The sequence below is a fragment of the Larus michahellis genome, chromosome 5, assembly GCF_964199755.1.
Source record: "Larus michahellis chromosome 5, bLarMic1.1, whole genome shotgun sequence".
Classification (NCBI taxonomy): Eukaryota; Metazoa; Chordata; class Aves; order Charadriiformes; family Laridae; genus Larus; species Larus michahellis.
In genome coordinates, this window is record NC_133900.1 from 67512331 (window position 1) to 67525135 (window position 12805).

The 12805-nt window shown below is 36.4% G+C and overlaps 1 long non-coding RNA gene across 1 annotated transcript in view; it reads right to left on the reverse strand.

Annotated features, from left to right (window-relative positions):
- The window catches only part of LOC141744025 (uncharacterized), a 58294-nt gene that overhangs the window by 14740 nt on the left and 30749 nt on the right, over nucleotides 1–12805 (reverse strand). The window contains exons 2-3 of the long non-coding RNA XR_012587315.1: nucleotides 817–928; nucleotides 410–475 (exon numbers count right to left, since the gene is read on the reverse strand). This is a non-coding gene — a long non-coding RNA (uncharacterized LOC141744025). The remainder of the gene's footprint in view (nucleotides 1–409; nucleotides 476–816; nucleotides 929–12805) is intronic.

Below are 12805 nucleotides of genomic sequence, written 5' to 3' on the forward strand. Positions count from 1 at the left end.
AGTCTGTGAAGCAGGCAAAAAAATAGTGTTATATCAATACTGCCATCCATCTTCTATCTAACATTAGTATATTTCCCTTTTATATCCACCTTTTTTAAATCATTTGGGTTTTCCTATCAACTCAGTGGTTTTGGCCTGTGTACAGTGCTTTCCAAGGAAATTTATAAGAAATCTAGAAAATACCCTGTTAGCAATAATTCATCATACATACAGAAATATATAACACTCAGCACCTAAAACCAGCATATACTAGATATCTGGATTAAAGTTGAAGGGTGAAAAAAGTTCTACCTGGGATTTTTTCTAGCTATAACTATAAGGTATAAGGTTTTGTTATATTTTGATGTCATGCTTTTATGAAGAAGTAGCAATTTTTTTCATAGAAAAAAAAATAAGGTTATTTGCTTACCTTTGCACTGTCTCTCAAATGAAATTAACAGTTTCATTTTGAGGAGCATCAGGTTTTTTCATCTTCCTTTACAAATTAACAAAAAGAATTGTTTGAAGTCAGAGAGTCCATAACTGCTCAAAACCAAGCATATATTTAAGTATTGTCTTAACTCGCAGTAGAGCTAAATGTGCATAAGCATTTTCTTGTATTTGAAACTAAAACACACATAGCTCACAGAATGCTGCAAAAAGTGACTACAACTGCATATATACAAATATAAGGTATACATGTATACATACAAATGTATTTATAACCACTTAAACATATACAAATATGTATTATTGAGTGTTAAACCTGAGTGTCCAAAAGCCCTAATTACAGTTATTTTGCAAAATATTGTACAAACACAAAACAAATGTACTTACTGAAATGTATAGCAGAGTCTGAGGATGTACATTTCATTTCAATTTCTTTCACACCACAACAGTTAAAGGTGATCCGCATACTACTGGGTATTCTTACATGTAAGCTTTCACTCTGAAAAAAATGTACATAATCCTGTATTAATCCTTGTATTGTGGGCCCCACAGAGTGTAGCTGAAGTGAGAACACGTGGAATTCGTAAAAATAGGATTTTATATGAATGAATAAAAGTAATTTCCAGGTAACTTGAATTAATTACTATATTTTAACACTCAAGTTATACTTATGGTCCTAATATATGAAAGATAATTAACTGTTGTATGTGAATCACGTTTAGAATAACAAGGCATAGGAAACTAAATAAGGCACTTAAGTAATGGCATGATTGACTCTTTCTACATAGAGGGATACTGTGCCCTACTGATATAATCATGAGCACAGTATGAGTGTGTGTCATTATATCAACACAATTTAACATACTATAAAACCCCACAGAGTAGAAATAATAAGCTGGAGAGAGAATGTGAAGGATGAACATTAAATACTTTCCACTTTACAAAGGGGATATTGAGGTGCAACACAATTATTAGCTTCTTATCACACATGCAAAATGCAGAGATCTACAGATAAAAATTCTATGTACACCGCTGAATATTATTTTTGAGATTATTATTATTATTATCACTTTATTACCAACACGAGTACTGACAAGTAATTTAACATTACAGATAGATCACAACAGAGCTTGCCAGGTCAAACTGTAAATCATTTATAAACGGCTTGCATGAAGAATGTTTAATTAGACCATATATGACATGAAAGGGATTCAGAGAAGTAAATACATCCAGTTCTATTGTAGCTTCATAAAATGTCATTCTAAGCTTATCTCTACATTTTACGTCGAGTCCAAAAGCTAGGCTTGACACCATATTTGTAGGCCATGCACTGTTGAATCACAAATTACCAAAGGTGGTGCTTAGAGTGGAGCAGCTCCTATGCCCAAGGAAAACGAGTTGGGAATATGACTTGTGTTTCAGAGCGTTCTCAGGAAACAGCATTCCAGAAATGCAGAGGGTCCCTGGCAAGCTTAGACATTCTATTTCCATACATCTGACTTGCCTTGCTGTGTTCGGCGCAACTATGCTCACTCACTCCCTCCTCAGTGGCACAGGGGAGAGAATCAGAACAACAAAACCAATAAAACTCCTTGGTCAAGAGAAAGGCCAGTTTAATAAGCAAAGCAAAGCTGTACGTGCAGGCACAGCAAAATGAGGAATCCTCATACCCCTTCCCATGGGTAGGCAGACAACCAGGTACTTCCTAGAAAGAATGATCCCAGCATACACAATGGTTACCTGGGAAGGCAAATGCCCTGAACGTGAACGTCCCTGCTTCCTCCTCCTTTTCCTGAGCTTTTACTGATGAGTACGATATCGTATGGATACGATACATGGAATATACTTTTGGTCAGTTCAGGTCATCTCTCATGGCTGTTTCCCCTCCCAACTTCTTACATACTCCTAGCCTACTCACTGGGGATTCAGAGTGGGAAAAAGAGAAAGCCTGGATGTTGCGCAAGCAGTGCTCAGCAATAGCCAGAACACTGGTGTGTTAGAACTCTGATTTACTCACAAATTCAAAACACGGCACTATATGGGCTGCTATGAAAAATCTAACTGCGTCCCAGCCAGACCCAGTACACTTGCCCTTGCAACATAACAAAATCACTTCAGAGTATGGTTTGTATTTTTCCTAGAAGAACATTGGCTGGCCTGAGTGTTGGCTTCTACGGGAATAATGAGACTTAGACAGTCTGTATTCAGAATACCCACATCAATTCAGAAGCCCACATCAATTCACCAATCAGCTTGGCAGGCTGGATTTCTGAGGACTATAAAAAAAATTTCTATAATCTGACTTCTTCAGGACGAGTGTAGGTAAAGCTAAAATGATCAAGCGACATAAGGGTACTGCCAGATACTGCCATCAGTAAAAGGCACGGTTGTACTCACCAGCAGAAATAGTTGGTTGGCAGATGGAACATACTTGTTCCAGTTAAACTGTACATCCTTTTTGGGTATAACAAATGATTCCTCTGCTCCTCCTTTAGAAATGATAATCCAAATTCTATAGCCCATAGAACATGTGTGTGTGTATAAAGTTTATGCATGTGTGTATAAACAGGTAAATACATGTTTAATGTAAATCTTCACATTGTTAGTTAGGTTTGTAGGAAAGAATGGTGAAATCAGTATTTCATTAGATCTTCTACTGAAAAAAGGGAATTTCTTTCTCCAAAATAAACCAACGAAGTAGCCTTCTAGAGAATTAACATTTGCATTGGTGGAAATTAGAATAGCATATCGCTTTCTTTTGCAAGTAATTCTATCTTTTCATTTGTTTCATGTATGTCTTCAGTTAAGCTACAGTTTCATTCAGATACTATAATATAATTTTCTAATGTTAATTAATTTAATAATTAACTCTGAATATTTTTTTTCTTTCTGGCTTTATCTTTGCAGCACTACAAAGCAACATCATGGATCTTAAGCTCCTTTCAAGAAGGGGAGTATTTTAACAAAGCCATGAGGTCAGGAGAAGTTGCAGGTCTGAGGATACTTGAAAACTAATCATCAAACATTGCCTCTAATTTTGTCAGTTTCGGCACAGCATGTGATTTATTTTGAAAGACATCAGAAATGTTAATTCTACAGCCTGTTATAGGCTTAATTTCTAAGCACCATAATCCTTCTTAAGTTTCTTTTATGCATAAGGGTATTTAGGGACAGAAGTACATATTAAACTTCAGTATCAAATGTCAGAGTATTGTTTTATCTCATGTAAGTCTGGACATTTCTTTAGAGGTATTTTTCAATTGTGAAATTTTGAAAATTTTATGCTGCACGTAGTTGAAGGCGGTGTTAATTTTACTAGAGATGGATGGCAAGTTAGATTTTTCATCTTTCCTTCTAATGATTCTATATTTTGGCCCGAAGCCAAACTTGTAAACATATGTCTCTGCTGGTATTTTTGCAGTAGAGTCTGATTTGGTTCATGAAATTGAGTTTTTGTGGCTCTGTTGAGCAGAAATTAGTCTTATTTTTGAAACACACATCAGTAGCCACAGATGTCTCATAATACTTCATAGACAACAGATCTTCCCTTCTCAAACAGTGCAAAGGATTATATTTAAAGGTTGTGTCTGCTGTTGCAATTTATCTACCAAACTGGAGAGTTGTCTTAAGCACACGCCTAAACATAGTCTCATCCCTGCAGTATCCTTCATCGATGCTTAACACTCACACAAATTGGTCTTGGGGGAACGCTGAGCAACAGCACTCTAAAGTCCTCCATGTTTGCGCTCTTATCCTGTATATGGTAGGAAAGAGAAAACTATGCATATAAAGGAACAAAAATTACTGAGAAGTTTGAATTGTTTTATTTTTGAAATCACCCAGAAAACAGATACCAACTATTACCTATCTGCTTTGAAATAAAATGGATAAACTTTTTCTCTGTAACATTTTTTTCAGGTGCTTAGCTGCTTGGTTTCTCACCCACCTCGTTTCTGTAAGTCCCTTTTGTGTGTTGAATGCAGTATATTGGATTGAGGATAATCTCATATAACATTCATGGGTTTTGATGGTTAATTCATAAGGTACATTTTTTGTGATGGTAACTCCGATGAAGTACTCTATTTTTTCATTTTGATATGATCTGATTACACAAGAAATTTATCTTAGAGGAGCAGTAAGTGTATAAATGGATCTCTATTATTTCTTTTTGGAGGAAAAAGAACAAAACCGTTTCTTAATAAGGCTGCTTTAATGCTCAAGAGTAATACAAACTCTGTTGTCTCTTCAGATAACTCTCAAGCTATTTGTGTACAAGTTTGTAGCTAAAGATTGCAGCAAGAAATTTGCCAGTGAGAAATGGTTCTGTAATCTTAGTTATACTTTTGGTAACAATTACCATTTGTCTGTAGATTGGTCTCACAGCAGTGAAGTAGATGCTATCCAAGATAAGGAATCCTGATTTCCCTCAAAGTCAATGTAGTCAGTGGGGTTTTGAAGTCAAAGCTTTCTTTACCACCTATAAGTATAGCTTATTTTTAAAGGTAGAGTTCATAACTGTCAATTTATCATTTATCAGATGTAACCACTTTAAAGAATATATAGTGGAGACTGCAAAATATGCTGAAAGCTGGGAACATACATTCTGAAACATGAATAAGGGAACTGGGTTAATTCTATTTAGGGAGAATAACTTCAGCAAGAACTGCAGCAAAAAATCTTTTCAGGTCTTCAGGTTCTGAAACGGACTCAGAGAAGTCCGTCGTATCAACAAAGGAATGTATGATGAAAGGCTACAATATATGATGTAGGCTACAATAACTGACAATAGTGAACTAAAGAAACCTATCTAGATACCTTAAAAATTATTGAGGTTAAACAATAGGCCAGAGATTTATGTGGAATACACATACCAAAAACTTGAAATAAGGTAGAATCATTGGTCTACTCAGAAAGATTAAACACAAACTTTCAAGGATCTCTTTTCACCTTCCCTGACCTGTCACCTTTTAGAGAGGTTGTAGGTTTTTTCCCGACATGATTTTTTTTTAGCAATAATAAATCACTTTAACACTTTGAGTCTTTAAAGCCTGTTCTCTAAAAATCTTTCTTACTCTCTCACTGAAGATCATGGAATATAAACATTCAGGTTCCATACCCTACCTTCCACAGTCTTCTGTAGGCTTAGTTACAACTCAGACTTCTTTGGGGTTTGGTTTTTCTTTTCGAAAAATCTGTTGTTGACAGAGTTTCAATTTGAGTAAAATGGAAATCTCTGATTTTAAAATATTCGGTGGAAATAGTATTTCATTTCTTTTGTAAGTTTTAGCCAGAACAAAGTATTGCTGCCATCAACCCTGTTTTACAAAGATTTAAGATTTTACAATTTCAAATAGCTACTAATTTCACTGGGAAATTTCCAATCATCTCTAATCTTCAATCTTTTTTCTAGGTTTCTTTTTTAATTCCCTCAACTTCCTTTTGACTAGAAGGAAGAATATGTCCACCCAGCCCAATTATCTATAAACAGCAAGTACTCCTTCCACACTCAAAGACGAAGAAAAAATAATAGAAAAAGAGACAGAGATGATAAACAAGCTGATAAATGCATCTTCCTGCTTATGTCAAGGAGATAATGCAATACTTTATTATTGATGAAACTTATGAGCTAATTTTTCTTACAAACACATAACCGTATGCACTGACTGTAGGAGCCTGTGTTTTCTTCTATGTATAGGTACTTGCATGTCTAGTATCTCACGAGACTCCTGGTCCAGAAGGATAAAGCGTTCTTTAATTTCCTTAAAATTCTGCATATTTTGGAGGACTTTATTCCTGTCTTTTCCTGGCTTGCCATACAGTGTATTTCTCTTTCTTTTCAGAAATCCCTCCTTTTCTCCTGTTATTCTTGTCTCTCTCTGCTGCTTTTTAATCCAAAATCTCCTTTCCTTATTCCCTAAAAAACCCTCCAGCTTTGTGCACTACCCCATTGTTTCAACTACCCTCATTTCTCTAGTTCAGTGACATTTTCTTGTCCCATGCTCATTTACTACCTCCACTCTCTCAGGCCTACTCTCCTAATATTTCAATTTCTTTTCAAATCCCATTTCAGCTGTAAATCAAGTTCAACTGAACTGAAAATCACATCCCCTTCTATAAAAGAACCTACTTTATTACATAATCAAACCCTTCTCATGAACCCTTTAGAAAGTTGCTGAGCCAGCAGATAGCTTTTGCTGAGTGCCCAAAGGGCAAAAAAAAATCTTACCCTCTGTTGTGCTAAGTATGTGAAAGTAATTATTGATAATCCAAGTTCACCCTAGTGAATGTTTAAATAAAAAGAAACTGGTCAACAGAGACCTTTTAAAAATAATCTGCAAATGAAAACACTAATGTATTTGCTACTAGCAACAGGCCTCAGAGAGAATTTGTTTAACACCAGAAGTTTAATGACTATCTTGTTCTAAGAAAGTGCTGTGGAGTGATGCCTTTAAATTAGCTTTATAATCAGCCAGAACACATTTGAAGAGGATTTTATTTGCAAGGTTTAACCATCAATCTTGTCTTAAATCTATAATCTCTGGTGGGCTGGTCATTTCTCCAACAAAGAATTTCAGCACCAGCTGTTCAACCTTTGCCAAAGCTCTGTAAATTGATTGATCTGTCCCAGTTCACACCCTCAGGATATAGTTGGTCTATTGGCCCCTATAATCCTGAATGACAGTGTGGATTATAGCATGAACAGCATCTGAATTAATTTGTGAGTGGAATACATTGTGTAAGTATGCTTTTAAATTTTAAACCGAATTATTTTTTATATTAGCCTTGTGTACTACAAGAATAGTATTCTACAAACACACACGGAATTACACATCCATGTGCAAAGAAGTTTGCAGCCCAACAGGCCAGTCTGGATACAAACACGTTTTACAGCCCTAAATTCAACCGTACCCAGTGGAAGAAACCTAGGTGGCAGAAGTGTGGAAGAAATATCTAAAGAATGAAAGCTGCTCTTGAACACCTAGCATTTCATGTTCATCATGATGAAATTAGAAAAATGCCCTTCCCTGTTTATTCTCTTGGATTTTTAATAACTGATTATATTAAGATACTTAGTAAATACTAGGATAATTTCTTAATCAACATTGAAATAAAACCATATATGCTTATTTCTTATCACAGATACGGCACGAATATCTTTACGGTGGCTCTTGTACACCCTGTGCATTAGAATACAATAAAAGGATACCTTTTTACATTAAACCCAGCAGTAAACAGTTAAGTTGCTGAAGATTTAAAATAATGATCAGTTCTTTTCCAATTTACTATTAATAGGGATATGGAAAGATTAGGATAATATGCAATAGAACGGCTTATCATTTAACGAGTCAGCATGTTCCTGTGGACACAGTTTGAAGGCTAAACAAAATCACTGAGATCTTTTTTTCTGATTCTACATGTGTACTTCCTATTTGCGGTTGGTCCCAAAAAGGCGTATCATGGGTATATTTTAAAACAGGAGTCCAATCACTTGAGTTCCAGTGTGATCCTCCTTCAAACAAATTTTCTTGAGCTCACTGGAAGTTCTTGCCTTAATAAATAGGGAATAAAATGGCTACTGATGAAGAGAAGTATGAAAACAACTAACTTGAGATTAACTGGAAGTATCAAACCCAGATATTTATTTTCTAGTCTTGTCCCTAAATCTGTTGGGGTTTTGTTTTGCTTTGCTTTGCACACTGTCTCTTCTTCCCTGCCGGTTAAATTGGGTCTTCACAAGTTGGAAGCATCACATTTTTCTAGTGGAATATTTTCAAATTTACAAATTTTATTGTCATTTCTTGGTTTACACAAAACCATATTTTGTTCAGAAGTTATTAGAAGTGCCCAGCCTATTTATTTTCAAGTTCATTTCTTCTCGGACAATGTGGCAGCAAACAGATAATCTATGACTTGATTTCACACAATTGGGCATCCCAGCACACACTGGAAACAGAACAAATGAAAGAATCAGGATATTTATAATAAAGATCCCTGCAGGCTCATTATTGTCGATACCATTTTCCATTACAAAAATTCAGTCCTTGAAGCTCTGAAAAGCACACTGAGCAACTTGCAATTCCTAAAGCACATAAAAACATAATGCATTTTCTTAGTATTTAACTCATTTTTGTTGAATAAGCTAACTGTTTAGTTAGGACTCCTACATCCTTGGTAGTACAAATATTTTACTGAGCTAAGGATCTATCATCAACAAAGTTAGTAAAATGATTGAAAATATTTCCCCGTAGTTATAATCTGTATGTTAACTGTCACCTACACTAGAGAATTCTACCAGAGAGTTGTGTTAGAGACAGCCACGATTTTTAAAAACTGATCCTTATTATGTTGGGAAGAGTGTGTTCCACTTTATCTTTCTTAAAAAGAATTTCCCGTTTCAGGAACGTTCTTTTTGTAAAATAATGTTTCTGTGGTGTTGTTTTTTATTTTTAAATGAATGTTTATAAGAAAAAAATAGCAACAGTATTTTCAATCTTTGTGAAATAAAAAAAACACATAATATATATTTCTTGTGTGTTTCCAAAAAACAAAAACAAAACCAAAAAACCTTTCAAAGAAACATCAATTCTGTGTAGCAGAAAGAAAAATCAACTTGTTGAGGAAAATGTAGAAGTTTTGACATTTAGAATAAGTAATGGAAAAGTAACCTTTCACTTCATGACTCCTTTCATTTTGCATAATGTGTAATGTTTTTAAAAAAAGATACATCATTCTTAAATATTTGCCTTAAAAAACATATAGTTTCATACAACATGGATCAATTTAATGTTCTTAAGCTCTGACGGATTTTCTTGAACATCGAAAACTGCTGGGGTGTTGAGATTTAAGGAATCAAAATCAGGCTCCTAATGTTTACAATTAGGTAATTACTTGTAGGTAATTTTATATTTATGAAGTTTAATTTACACTGTATATGACTAATTTGACTAAGCATTTCCTCATATTAAATCAGACATACGTGTTAAACTATGCATATAGACATGCACACATATATGCATTATATCTACTATATTAAAAAATAGTAATCTGGTGGGTTTTTTAAATTATTTTCAACATTTGTCCGAGTATGTACTAAACAAAGAAATTAAGACAATAGCAAATATATATATATATCCACTGATTCTTGTTTATCAGCTACCTAATACATATATTCTTGACTCAGATGATAGCAAAAAAAATGGGGTAAAAGCTAAGAACAGTTCAGAGCGAGCACTACACACAGGCTCATTGCCACTGACATGAATGGCCAATTGCAGTGACAGGAAAATATTGTCTAAGAATGGGAAACCAGCTCTTCCCTCTTTCAAGAGGGTTGTGATATCTATTAGTGAAGCTCTCACCAAATGCCTTTGAAGGACAAGCTGGAGAGCAGCTGCTTAGAGGTCCTCTCAGATTCCTGCTCTCCTGCAAAGTATCTTTGCCAACCCCATACATTGTAATGGCATATCAGAAATCTCTGCGGGGAAACTTCCCAATTTCCCTTTTGTTTTTAGACCAAAGCTTCACAATTCCCTTTCCTTATAAAACTGAATCCTTGAATCAGTAGATCTTGCCTTAATTTCTTATGATTGGTTTCACGTGGAGGAGAAAAGGAATATCAAGAGGGTAAAGGAATAACCTAAATTAAGGCAGACTGAGGCAGATGCTTTTTAAAGTTGACTAAATCGAAAAATTTGTGTTGAAGACTCTTAAGTGTTAAAAAGCAGACTTGCAATTTGACGTGCTTAGGTAAAAAATACATTCAATGCAGATGAGTGATCTAGGTAGACTAAAGAGTGACCTAAAGCAGATGATAGCACTGTCAAAATACATCTCTTATTCAAAGGTTGCTTTTGAAACAGGAGTTCTATCAATCAGCCACACTTTTTATCACAGTTATAATTTCTTAAAAGTTTCAACATGGACATGAGGATAAGATCAGTGCCCACAGTTAGGAGGAGAAATTATTAGAACTAGAGCTGAGCAGTTGGGTTGAAATGACTACTGATTACACTTGCAAATTGATGCACAAGACATATCTAAATTAATATCTGATATATAAGGCATATAAATAATGTTTATTTTATGAAACACTTCATCCCGAAGGTAAATACATGGCTGAGGTATGAGGTCAATATGTTTGCTTTAAAATGAATGCATAAATGCATCAGAACTCAATTCCATATATGAAAGGAAGCTGACCTTTAGAACTGTGCTTGCACATATTTAATTGCAAGAACATTACACTTTATTTGTGCTAGTATAACCAGCTCTTTCAACACTATTGCAAAAAGCAGCTCTGTCACTTTGATGTTCCAGGATCTCCAAAGGCTGTATTTCTCTAAATATATCCCAGTTGTCTTAGAAGGAATCTCCTTAAGTGCCTTGCCATAAAACTTAATTACAATTTCAAAGGAAGGCAAGGTCCTCTGTGCCTGTTGTCCAAGTGGCGACCAGTGATGAGTGATGTTTCTCAGGGGTCAGTACTGGGATCAGTGACATGGACAGTGGGATCGAGTGCACCCCCAGCAAGTTTGCCAATGACAGCAAGCTGTGTGGCGTGGCTGACACGCTGGAGGGAAGGGATGCCATCCAGAGGGACCTGTGCAGGCCTCAGAGATGGACCTATGTGAACCTCAGGAAGTTCAACAACACCAACTGCACCTGGGTCAGGGCAATCCCAAGCACAAATACAGGCTGGGTGGAGAATGGATTGAGAGCAGCCCTGAGGAGATGGACTTGGGGGTGTTGGTGGATGAGAAGCTCAACATGAACCAGCAATGTGCACTAACAGTCCAAAAAGCCAACTGCACCCTGGGCTGCATCAAAAGAAGTATGTCCAGCAGGTCAAGGCAGGTAATTCTGCCCCTCTACTCCATTCTTGTGAGACCCCACTAAGTACTGCGTCCAGCTCTGGGGCCTCCAACATAAGGACATGAACCTTTTGGATTGAGTCCAGAGGAAGGCAACGAAGATGATCAGAGGGCTGGAGCACCTCTCCTATGAAGACAGACCGAGAGAGCTGGCGTTTTTCAGCCTGGAGAAGAGAAGGCTCTGGGGAGACCTTATAGCAGCCTTTCAGTGCTTAAAGGGGGTCTACAGGAAAGATGGAGAGGGACTCTTTGTCAGGGAGTCTAGTGATAGGACGAGGGGTAACAGTTTTAACCTGAAAGAGGGGAGATTCAGATTAGATATAAGAAGAAATTCTTCACTGTGAGGGTGGTGAGGCACTGGAACAGGTTGCCCAGAGAAGCTGTGGATGCCCCATCCCTGGAAATGCTCAAGGCCAGGTTAGATGGGGCTTTGAGCAACCTGATCTAGTGGGAGGTGTCCCTGCCCATGGCAGGGAGTTTGGAAATAGATGATCTTTAAGGTCTCTCGCAAATCTAACCATTCTATGGTTCTATGACTCTATTGTCTAAATCGCTGGCTTTAAAATTAATAATTATCACGGCATAGCCAACATTTACTTTTCTAAGCATCACTGCATTCTCTCTGTGATGTCAAATGCTCTGATTGCCACCCTGGGAAAATAGATTTTCTAAATACTGTTACTCGTATTGTCACTGCAACGAGGGAAGGAAAGACGATGCAAGTAGCAATTTCTGATCCAAACTCTTGGCTTCTCTCCTGTCCTTGTGATGGACAACAGTCATTCTTTCTGTTTAAGGAAGATTCTTCATCTTTTACAGAGTCTATTCATCTGGTGTGAGATAGGGAACAATACTACAGATATGTCTCAGACTGCAGAATTGCACCCGTAAGTGAAAGAAAGAGAAGAATGGTGGGAGCTAGGAAACAGACAGAAAACAGAGCCAAAATGAATGGATGTGAGAAAGAGAACAGCTGTGCCTAGGAGAAACAGATACATGTAGAGCTAGAGGAAGATGGACATAATTGCCTAGAAGGATTTAGAATAAGTTTGGGTGGCAGGGAAAATACCTTTTGTTTATTATGAGCAACCAATTCTCATTTTCTTTCAGTCATCCCTGAAAATTATTACCCATCCCTTATTTTAGGAATATTCCTTATTTCATTTGCTTGCCAAGTGAATAAGAAGGTAAAAATCAATCAAACAAGCTTTCACAGAGGAACATTAAACAGTGCTGCTGTCAATTAAATCTTATTTTCAGTACAATATTGAGCCTTCAGGAAGATAACATTTGGGCCAGAAAAAAAAAACACAAAACATGAAACACAAAGGGATACTTCTTTGCGTTGTTGAGAACTGCACATACTGCATGGGCTTAAGACACTTTCCACATTACCATAATATCCACTTTTGTATTTGGAACCCAAGTAAGGAAATGGCATTCAGAGAAGAAAAGATCTGGCAATGTTAATTAATGATTAAGTGAACAGGAAAAGCAGGCATCGG